Genomic DNA, 11,711 nt, shown 5'->3' with positions numbered 1-11,711 from the left:
TGGGAAAAAATCTCATCTTACTTATATGGCGCTAGTCCCGTGGTTGTGACCTCCGTTTCCTGCCCAAGACATCCTCATCATGACGGTGATGAACTGGACCGTCTTCTGCATGGCATGGGTTTTCGGAGATATTTCCTGCAGCTTCAATTTTCACGTTTATCAATTCTAACTAACGGTCTTAGAAAAAGTTTACTAACCATATGCTCCGCTTGTGCCAAATGTACCCATGACTTAAAAGCATTCATTAAAAAATAAAAATTCTTTGCGACTTATTCATTAAAACCAACTAGTTATAAATTTTCGTCTCTGAGGAAATTTTTGCGGATGATGCTTTGCGGAAATAATTTTTCCTAAAATGAAGCTGGAATAAATGTCTTTTTGCTCCTACTTTCCGTCCAATATAAAAGCTCCCCCATTTCTTAATTTTCATCCTTAAAAATCTTACGATTTTTAAAAAAAATATCTGAAAAGAAAAAGCAATATTTTTTTGGAAGCACAACTAATTTTAATGACGTGTTCAAATGGGTGACAGTGCTAACTATTTTTTCCATTTTTCAATTTTTCATGAAAATAACTTTCTTTCAATATTAATATTCTTTGCGTGTTCAAGCGTTGAGCCGAAACGACACGATTTAGCATATCTGCAAATTCTTTATTAAAAGTAACTATTAAGGGAATACACAGTAAAATCATTTTTGTCGAGGAAGAAAAGAAGTATCGGTAAAATAAATAAAACATTACAACTTAATACAGTTTATGTCGCTCGTTGCATCACATTAAAGGCAAAAATTGCATTACAATAATTATAAACGTGGAGACACACCCGATCATAGTAAACACAACCCGGTGGTCCATCGGCAAGATCCCCATCGCGCAAAACTCTGGTCTCGCTTTTTTTAATCGCTCGGCCATTACCAACAGCGTCTCGGTGACGGTGTTTTCGGTGCGATCCCGCGGCAGCGACGAAAACCTTTCGATTGTCTCATAACAAATGGTCAGCGTGTTGTCTAGCTCTTTAAGTACCATTTCGCAGGAATGCGATATAATCAATACGGGTTGCTGCAATAAAAATATTGTTTTGATTAAAAAATTGAAGAAAAACGCACCCGGATGCGAAACGTCGAGTAACTCATCTTAAAATGTACCAAATCCCTCAAAACATATGTCAATATACCAGGTTTCTATTTAAAAAATGAAAGTTATAGGCTAGAGACCTTTAAAAAACATAAACTGGTCACTGTAACATCTACCTATTTACTTAATACTTTAACATTTGAACAAACATAACATAAGAACAAATCGAAGTTTCAAGATGATCCAGATCCAGATGATACAGAAATAGAAACAATTTCTGTATTCCGCGACATAATGGTCAATATTTTGAACAATCACCAATTGTTACTGGTTTACGTTCCTAGATGCATCCTGCTCTAGAAAATACTTAAGACTTTAGATATTTTACTATAATACTATATAGTTGCATTCTATAACCAACACTTTTTAACGTTCATTTTGATGAAAATTTCAAAGAAACGGTATCGGATAGAAACGAGGATGTGAAATTTGGAGGGGGGTGGGGGGGAATATTAACATAAGGTATGCCGATGACACTACCATACTGAGGATCTACTGGCACTTCCCAACGCAGTGTAAGGGCCAAGTAACATAAGAGGCATTAAAATAAAGGTTAGTAAGGAAGAATAAATGCGTGACAATTTTTATTAGTTGACCATTTAAAATACTTAGGGAGCTGGATCAACTAAAGTGCGAACCCCGATGAAGGAATCCTTGCACTTAAAAGAATCTACATGTTAGAAGCCCAATTTTAAGCAAAAGAAAAATCTCCATGTTTCTTCGAAAACGAGTCCTCAAATACTATGTTTTATCGGTGTTGCTTTAAATATGGTAGTGAAACCTGGACCTTAGACAATTATAAACAGGTTAGGACGTTCTTGCCATGATAAAACACCAGCATTAACACCCGTAAAAGCAAGGAAGACGCCTTATCATCCACGGTAAGATGGAGGCACGCGTAAGATTAGACGTAAAAAACCGTCATGGCTGCGAAATTTATGACATTGGATCGGACTGCCGACCATGACAGATTTCAAACCATCATCACCATGTCTGAATACATACAGCACACTGCTAGAAGAAGGATATCCAAAAAAAATTGAATGCGTACCAAATGGAGTTTTATTTAATATTGGTTTGACAATTTGAAAAAGACACACCTACTTAAGCTGCCAGAACAAGTGGCCCACGCGGCACAATATCTTTGCGATTTTTTTTGGTAACCTACAAAAATGTGGGGTTTACTATGGTGTGCTGTTAAAAATGTTCTCACGTTATCATAATTGAAATTCCTAAACCTAATAGGCGGATTTAAAAAAAAATTGTCTTAGTAAGATCACTAGAAATGTAATAATATTTAATGTTACCTTTACTATCAAGAAAAACATCTAATAGGACTACAAAAACAGTGTTCTTTGAAGTGATGCGGGCATTATATTTAGAAAGAGTGAGTGAGGCAACTTTACCAATAAGGAGAACGACGTGTTACGAAAGTAGTTGTTCTCTGTTTTTACCAATAATGTAATATTTATAACCAAATGTATAAATCCGTTTAGTTCCACAATACTACAGCTAGTATACTTGCCATTGTAATCAGTATGCATATCACGGTGTATATTATGGAAACATAGTTGTTGCTGAGGCGAAGTAAATTTACGAAAGCGCTGACTGACGTCAGCGTCTGGAATACGATCAGCACATGCTGTTTGCCGAATAACGAGCAAACGACCCGCATACATTTCAAGCAGTCAGCGTAAACTTTCATAAGCACTTTTAGCTTGTACACGGCGGCGTTTTCGTCGAACGAACGTTTTCTCAAAGTAAGAAATCGTCGCGTCAAATTTTTAAAATTTCCGTTGCAAAATCGGAGCATCCCGTTCAGCCACGTGTTGTAACAGTGAAATTGGAAAGCGACCAAATTTAAGACGATCATCCAATAATCCATAACGAGTACGTCCAGCGAATACGAGGGAGACACGTATGATCCGTAACAGATGATCCCGAAGAAGAAGAACAAGAGGAACCACCAAAACAGGGGCCGGATCGTTTTGTAGTCGTATACGGGGAGGCCGAAGAAGTGGATGCTGAGAGTATTTTCATTTTTGCGCAGCACGTGCCGCAGCAGGTCTTGATACTCCATCGCGAAAACCGTGTACGTTTTGGAGATGGCCGCTACCCCTGCCATGCAGAACACGCTCACGTCCATCACGATCGCGATAAGGGATCCTTTCATTGATGATTTGGGTCGCAGGACGACGCGTAACCAAGGCCAGATGAAATCGATAGAAATTAAACAGACATAGCAACCAATCAATGCAATTTTCATTTTGGCGCCGGTCGATTTCGGTTTTTTTATGAGGGAGATTTTGAAAAAAACGTTGACAGTCTTTAGGTATCCTTTCCAGGGCCGGTCAATTTGTTTCAGTTTCAGCATTTTTCTCGGAAAACGGACACTATACAAACACTACGTAACATACCTGCCGGTTTTCATTAATATAATGGAAGGTATGGAAGGTTTTTTAAACCTTGAATATTAGTCGTAGCGCGAGAGAATTTCTTTTTACACACGCAAATTTCTCATCGATCAAGTAACGAGGGACTCGCGTTGACTAAGAAAAATGAAACTGTCGACAGGAGATGCCAATTAATCACAATGTCGGTGTATGCAATGCGTCCAAGTTAGATTTTATTATTTTCTTGTTACTTTCGAAAAGTCGATGAAATCGAATCAAGACGGCGAGATGCGGATCAAAAATCTTTATTCTTGATGATTTTTTAAGAATGTACAGGGTGCGTCGGTAATTTTCAAAAAACTGAACATTTTTGTATTTAAGGTTTTCAGATATTCTACAAGGTGCTCGTGATATTCTGTGCACTATTCAAAAACGCCAAGTTAAAGTTTGTAGCCACATCGAAACAGTAGCAATTGAGGGTACTCAAATATCACCAAATATTTTAAAAAATGATTGAAATTTTTTCTTTGAATATTTTGGCTTCCATAAAAATACGATTTTATCAAAAGCTATTCAACCGATGGGCAAAATTTTAGAACCAGAAAACGCGGGAGACTCGGGGCTATGGTTTTTATTTCAGACATTTTTTGGATTGTATGCAGGGTTTTTCAATTATGGACAAAAATCTAAAATACTACTAAAATTAGCCGTAACAGTGTTATAGGCCACATCGAGAGCAACTTTTTTTTTATTTACCGTTTTCGTCTGTCACATACGCTGTTCGAGATATTTGAAAAAATCCAAATGAAAATCAATCTAGACGCGATGACGTCATTTACTATTACCACGTACTGCATGGTTTCATAAAACAAGTATTTTCTTGAAAACCATTTTTTCTATTAAAAAAAATCATATGCCAGGAAACGTGGGAGATCTAGGGCTATAACCTCTATTTCGAACATTATTTGAATTATATAGAGGGTGTGTCGTGTATAGACAAAAAAATTTAAAACATCCTAAAAACTTCCGTTTTTGTGGGTAAATTATTGGGGATAATTTGATTTGAACAGTATGGTAAACTGTGTCGAGAGAGAGTTTCAGGTTTCGTCAATTATACAGGGCGCGCGAGATATTTGAAAAAGATATTCGACAACGCTATAATTTGTACAAATTTTAATATTTAACAAGGTTTGCCGTAACTTTGAAGTTCAGCATGACTTGAAAAACACTTTGTACAGGGTGTACGCACAGTAAAATTCTCGATTTTGCGAAAGTTCCACAGTGGTCCGCAGGAGCACGACAGATGCACAATGTCTCCCTCTAGGACAAAAAACATCGAAGCAGTTTCCATTCAAAATACAAAGCTACTTCGCGATACGCCGTACGAAATTGTCCTGCCCGCCGTCGATTTTTCGAAATCAGTCTTGATAGGCAAGTATTCGATTTTAATACCACATTTCGGCTAAAAAGTATCACTAGCCGTTTTCAAGTGAAAACTTAGCGCTACGATCGAAGCTACTAGCATTTATAAGGTCAAGGTTCTGACGCGATCCAGTGCTGCCACCGCGATTGGATGACTAAAGATGTCCCTGTTGCTTTGGTTGAAGTCAGCTTCTATGAACTTTCTCTTCTTCTAGTGGGTTTCCTTTTGTAGAATTCTGTTCCAGTTTTTTTTATGATGTTCCACCTAGGTGTGCTGTGCGAGACCAGATTTGTTTGTTTCTCCACGTTAGGTATGTTTCTTGCATTTAGTGGTCGCTTCGTTTCGCCTACGTAAGATTTTCCATACTCTCAGAGCATTCCATATATACAGTTTCTGTTGTCTGTGATGTTCTCGGCCTTTTTTTCGTTAATACATTTCTTATAGTTTGTCCACAATGGAGGGCGGTTTTGACGTTGTATTTTGTTGCAATTCTCCCGATCTTTTCGGAATGGGGGATGGTTTCGCTGGACTCTGCTTGGTATTGACACTTAGTAACGACGTCTTCAATCAGTCTCTTTGAATGAAAGTTCTGCATTAGATTTTCTTTAATTCGTTCAACTTCGTCGTTAAGTAGTGCCTAACCTAACTAATCGAAACTAATTTCACATTGCCATATTAATGTTTCCCCTCTACAAGATGGCGGAATTATTATTTTAAAATAATTGTTTTTTAATAATTATTTACAACAAAATGCAAAAGGTCATTTTTTTAGGATTCGATATAAATAATGGAGAGATTGAGGTTTTAAATCAATGGACTTGGGTGCAGTGACTGAGTTTTTGCCGCAGTTCGAATGGGACAAGTTATTTACTAACAAAACCTTTGAGGATATGGTCAACGTGTCCTACAATATTTACGTTCCATTAAAGAAGTTTTCGGCCAAGAAGTTTCCAGTTTGGATTTCTCCAGAGCTTAAAAATACAATAATTGAGAAGAAGAAATCGTATAAACGATCTTAGGACTGGGTCATATGCAGACTGTAAGAGATTTTCAGACTTAAGGACTAAATGTACATTTTTAAAAGTGCAGTTACCAGGAATATATCACTCTCACTGAATCGTTAAGAATTTTTGGAAGTTCAACAGTAAAAAAGGAACTTTATTCCATCAATCAGTTGTGCCCTTTGGTGACGTGACCGGTTCTGAGGGCGAGGATATTGTCAATTTATTTGCAGACTATTTTTCGAACATGTATAGTGGGGACTGATGCACTACCTTTCACACTTAAACATTTCGATTTCATCTATTTACGAGAAACTAGATAAAAACGAAGGACCTGGTTCCGATAGCCTCCCACCATATCTTATTAAGCATTGCAGCTTCATACTTTCTAGACCACTTTATATTATCTTAAGCTAATCTTTAAAGACGAGAACTTTTCCAACTTACTGTAAATCAAGCTTCATTACCCCTATCCTAAAATCCGGGCATAACTTGCAAGTCAACAATTGAAGGCCCATGAGTATATTGAGATGTATTTCTAAAGTGTTCGAAAGTATAGTCTGCTGGCCTGAAAGGTTGCTTTATCGATCAATAATTTGGATTTTTCCCCATCGCTCCCCATCAAAAAATTGTGAAACATTGTAATCCAGGGAAAACTTTTGGAATGGTTAACATCGTATCTTACTGAAACCCACCGAAATTAAAGTGCCTTCTGGTGTTCCGCAAGGATCACACCTGGGAGCCCTACTCTTCTGTGGATGATATTACCTCATGTTTTCATCATGCATTTTTTCTATTATTTGCCGACGATCTAAAATTCTATATGAGAGTTCAAAATGCTGATGACAGTATAAAACTCCAATTCGATTTAGATCACCTATGGAATGGAACTAAATATCAATTAATGCCAACTAATGAACTTCAACCGAAGCAAAAACCCCATACATTGTAATTATAACATAAAAGGGTCAGCGTTAATGTAAGCCTGCGTAATTTTGGAGTGTTATTCGATGTTTCATCTATTGTGCTTACTGCAGATTTTGGGTTTTATTAAGCGTTGTACAATGAACTTCCAGAGTCATCCGTCTCTCAGATTACTGTTCTGCTCCCTCGTGCATCCACACCTGGCTTATTGTTCCTGTGTGGTCACCTTCGTATAACGTTCACATACAGGTCATAGAAAGCGTGCAGCATAGGTTCCTGCAGTACATAGCATTTAAGAGCACCAAGGACTTGAGGACGTCGATTACTCGGAACTGGAAATCTTTCTCCAACTTGCAACTCTCCAGATTTTTTGCATGTATAGAGATCTCACCAATTTTATAATCGAGTGCATTCAAATTCTGATGGATCTGAGCTATTATATAAGATTGGGCTTCGCGTTTCCCCCCGCCAGACTAGAATAAACCACTCCTTCCAGGTAGACTTCCATCATACCAACTGTGGGCAGAGTTCTTTTCTTACTAGATCAGCCGCACTAGCAAATCACTTTTCAGACCAAGTTGACTGCTTCCAGACTGCCAAAATATTTAAGAATGGATTAAAAGACTGTCAGTGAAACTGTTCCTTTGTCTAACTTCTTAATAGTATTGTTTAACAATGTGTTGATGCCTCGCTAGTGTTATATATGTCGACTTCTATATTAATATTAATATTTTGGAAAACCAATGTTTGTCATACTAGGGTTTTTTTTCATTCAGTTCTATTTTTGTTTTATTTTATTTTATTTTGTTTATGTGAATTTTATTTTATATTGGGCAGTTGGCCCCTTAATAAATAAATAAATAAATTGCGACGATTTTTGTATATCACTTTGCATTCCCGAAACCACATTTGGAAACGGCAAAACGGATATTTTAGCACGTTTTAAAATCAACAACTTTTTTAAATTTTACAGTAATCGTACAACTTTAACCGTGGCCATTACAACGATACTGCTCCTATGAATTATTTGGGACCTTGAACACGGAATAATAATAATATAATAATCTAACACTTACTAGCGAAAACAGCAGGCACATGCTGATGTAGGATACGTACAAAGTCTGTCCGAAATTAAGCCGAATGACGTTTGCGAATACGCTGACGGCAGTGAGCGTCTGGAATACGATCAGAAGGTGCCGTTTGCCGAATAACAAGCAAACGATCCGCATAGATCTCAAACAATCCTCGTAAACTTTCATTAGCACGTTCAGCTTGTAAATGGCGACGTTTTCGTCGAACGAGTGTTTTCTCAAAGTGACAAACCGTCGTGTCAGACATCCGAAATTCCCGTTGCAAAATTGGATCATGGCATACAGCCGCGCGTTGTATTGGTGACACTGGAAAACCACCAAATTTAAAACGAACATCCAGTAATCCATGAGAAGCACGTCCATTCGTCTGGGGGTAGGGGTAACGTAGGAGCCGTAAAAAAGGATCCCAAAGAAGAAGAAGAAGAGGAACCACCAAAACACGGACCGGATCGTTTTGTAATCGTAAACGGGCAGACCGAAAAAATGGATGCTGAGAACGTTTTCGTTTCTGCTTAGCACCTTCTGTAGCAGTTCGTGACGTTCGTTGGCGAATGTCGATATAGTTCTCGAGATTGCCGCCACCCAAGCCATACAGAAGACGCTCAAGTCCATTACCGTCACGATGAGAATGTCATGGGTGGGAACCGGAGGTCTCAAGATGACGCGCAACCACGGGACGAGCGAGTCCATCAAAATCAAACAAACGCCATAGACGTAGGATGAGATTTTGGCCCATTTTCTCTTTGCTAGTGGTGTTTTGTTCAAGACACATATTACGAATAGGAAGTCGATGGTTTTCAGATATCCGTGGTATTCGGATCGGCAATGTGGGTGACGCGACCTCTTCTGGGACATTTTATGTTATCGCTACCAGAAACCAGTGATCGTTCCGACAAATTTCCTGCGGAAAATGACGGGATCTAATTAGGGTAATGGAACATTAATGTTAAATATCACGTGGGCTTCATTTATATCGTCCTAAGTGGGACGATCGATTACCTTACACCGATGAAAACATGCGTCCCATTGGGCGATTTATCGTCCATCGAAAAAATCAAGCAGAATTTGCTGATTTGTTGTGTTGCGTTGTTTGTTGTGCTTGATAAAATGCGCGGCAAATTGTTCAATACAAAACAATGGTTAACAGTGATAATTATTATCACTATCTTTCTCATTTATAAAAATGTTGTTTGACTGCTTTATTTATCGATATATTGTTACTTGAATCATTATTATTGTTATTGTAATTGTTATTATTTGATATACTTAGAAATATAAAAAATTTATTTGGCACGAGCGCCGCGCAGCGGAGCGAGAGCTTAAGAAGCGAGTGACTTAGAAAGTTTTTCTACTCCCATCTGTAAAATTCCTAATTACACACCGATCGCGTGCGGGAAGCGTCACTTTCCCATGGATCTGAGCCACTTTGAATATTTTAGGGATTTTACAACACAGATTTGGGAGCAATCGGACGTGCGGTAAAATCCCGGAAATGTCCGAAGTGGCTCTGATCCATCGAAAACCAAACTGACGTGATAAAGTGATGCTTCCCGCACGCTATATTGGTATGTAATTAGGTATTTTAAAGAGTAAAAAAAAGATATTTTCCGCGCTTTGAATTTTTACGTGTCATTCCTGACGGTCATGTCAGTGAATGTATTCGTGTTGTTTTGCGAAAATGTACCCAAAAACTAACGGTCGTAGAAAAAGTATAGTATGCAACAAATTATGTGATAGAATATGCTGATGAAATGCTAGCTTCAGTATTCCCAGTATCTGCGACGCGACGCTTGCATAAAAACTTTATATATATAACAACTTTGTGCTTTGCGTCCAGTTCTCCTTGTAACGGGTTAAATAAAACCTCGTAGTTCTATTTGTAAAATAAAAAGTGTTTTTTAAAAACGAGATCCTTCGTTAGAAAACCTTAACTGGCGCAGTCGTAACGGATTTGGGGTAGTTTTCGGTCAAAGCCACGTCATCGGGACGATTTGATCGCGAAACGTGGGTTTCAACCCTTAGACTCCAAAACGAACCAGTGATAGACTGTCTGACAAACCCAACGTGATTGAGTTCGACTGAGGGCAAGGAAGGCAAGAAATCACCCCCGCAAGCAGTGCTACGCAAGGAAAATTCCAATAGGAAAAATAGGCTGACGACTAAGAGAAATCAAGGTTAGTGCCCAAAATTCCTATTGTTCTCCTTTCATCTTCCCTGGTTAGGACGGTGGAAATAATTTTAAGGATTCTTAGTTTTAAGTTCAATTTTAAGAAATTTCAAAATCAATTAAATTTATGAACGAAGATAAAGACGTCGACAATTTAAGTGCGTTTTTTACTTCATTAAATTTAGTGGAACAGAAAGTAGAGAACAGTCAAATCAATTTGAAAATGAATTCTAATCAATCGTCGAATTCAGGTGTAAATTACACTTTGTTAAAAATATTTATAGATAGTATTCTGCCATATAATGGTGATTCCAACACTTTAAATAGTTTTCTATCAGCTGGAGATTTCCTTTTTGATACATATGGTCAAGGAAACGACGAAATTTTAAAACAATATTTGTTAAGAACTATAAGAATGAAACTTGTTGATCGCGCACAAATTCTAGTAGGCTGTAGAATGGAGTTAGTAACGTGGGACAATATTAAAGTAGCTTTGTTAAATTGTTTTGGCGATAGACGAAATTTAGAATGTTTAGAACAGGATTTGTTTATGGCCACCCCCTTTAAAAATGAACATCCTTTAGATTTTGGGAAAAGATTACAAGTTTTAAGAAGTATCCTTGCTCAAAAAATTAATGCATTTCCTGCCGATACTATGGATAATGCAAGCAAAGTAATTCATTTACATCAATACGATCAAATTTGTTTAAGGACGTTTATTAGAGGATTACCAGGACAATTACAAAGTATTATAAGACTTAAAAATCCGAGCTGTATAGAATTAGCTATGACCCAAATTATTGAAGAGGAAAATTTTCAATATACACAAAATATCTTCAGAACTCCAATTCAATCAAAAGTTTTACCTAATACTTCTATCGAACCCGTTAAACAATTTTCACAAAATCCAAATTATTTTAGTAACCAAAATTTTAATTATGTACAACCGATTCGCCCTACAAATTATTTTCAAAACAATAATCACCATAATCAAAATTTTAGAATTAGGCATGATCAAAATCAGTTTACTCCCCAGACTAATAGTTTTCCCAGAGGTCCAATTAATATGCCTCAACCACGCGAAGTTCCAAGAAATTTTCCTACAAATAGGCAAGTTTTTGGCCCACCTAAGAACGTATTTAAACCGACAGGTCAGGTACCTCACAATAAACCCGAACCTATGTCAACAAGAACAAACTATACTATACCACGTCAAAATAATCAAATTAACCATTTCAAACCTACTGGCCCTAGAAATTTTATTTCTCAAGAATTATACCAAATCGACGAAAGTAACGCGGTACAAACAGATGAAACATCTGCGGTATTTCAAAATGAAAATATTCACCAAGAGGAATACTCTGAAATTGAATTTTCAAATCAAATTGAATACTTTAATGACACTCAAAATTTTGACGAACACCCTGAAATTGAAAATCAAATCTCTCAAAATTTTACAATAACGAGCCAATGCGACTCAACGAAATGACATTAGAAATGTATACCGAAATTAATAATAGTTTACCGTACATCCAGATTAAAGAACCCGCAATTAAACTTTTAATTGATACTGGTTGT

The sequence above is a fragment of the Cylas formicarius genome, unplaced genomic scaffold (assembly GCF_029955315.1).
Source record: "Cylas formicarius isolate icCylForm1 unplaced genomic scaffold, icCylForm1.1 PGA_scaffold_7__23_contigs__length_41026272, whole genome shotgun sequence".
NCBI classification, from domain to species: domain Eukaryota; kingdom Metazoa; phylum Arthropoda; class Insecta; order Coleoptera; family Brentidae; genus Cylas; species Cylas formicarius.
Note: the sequence above shows the minus strand (reverse complement) of the source record.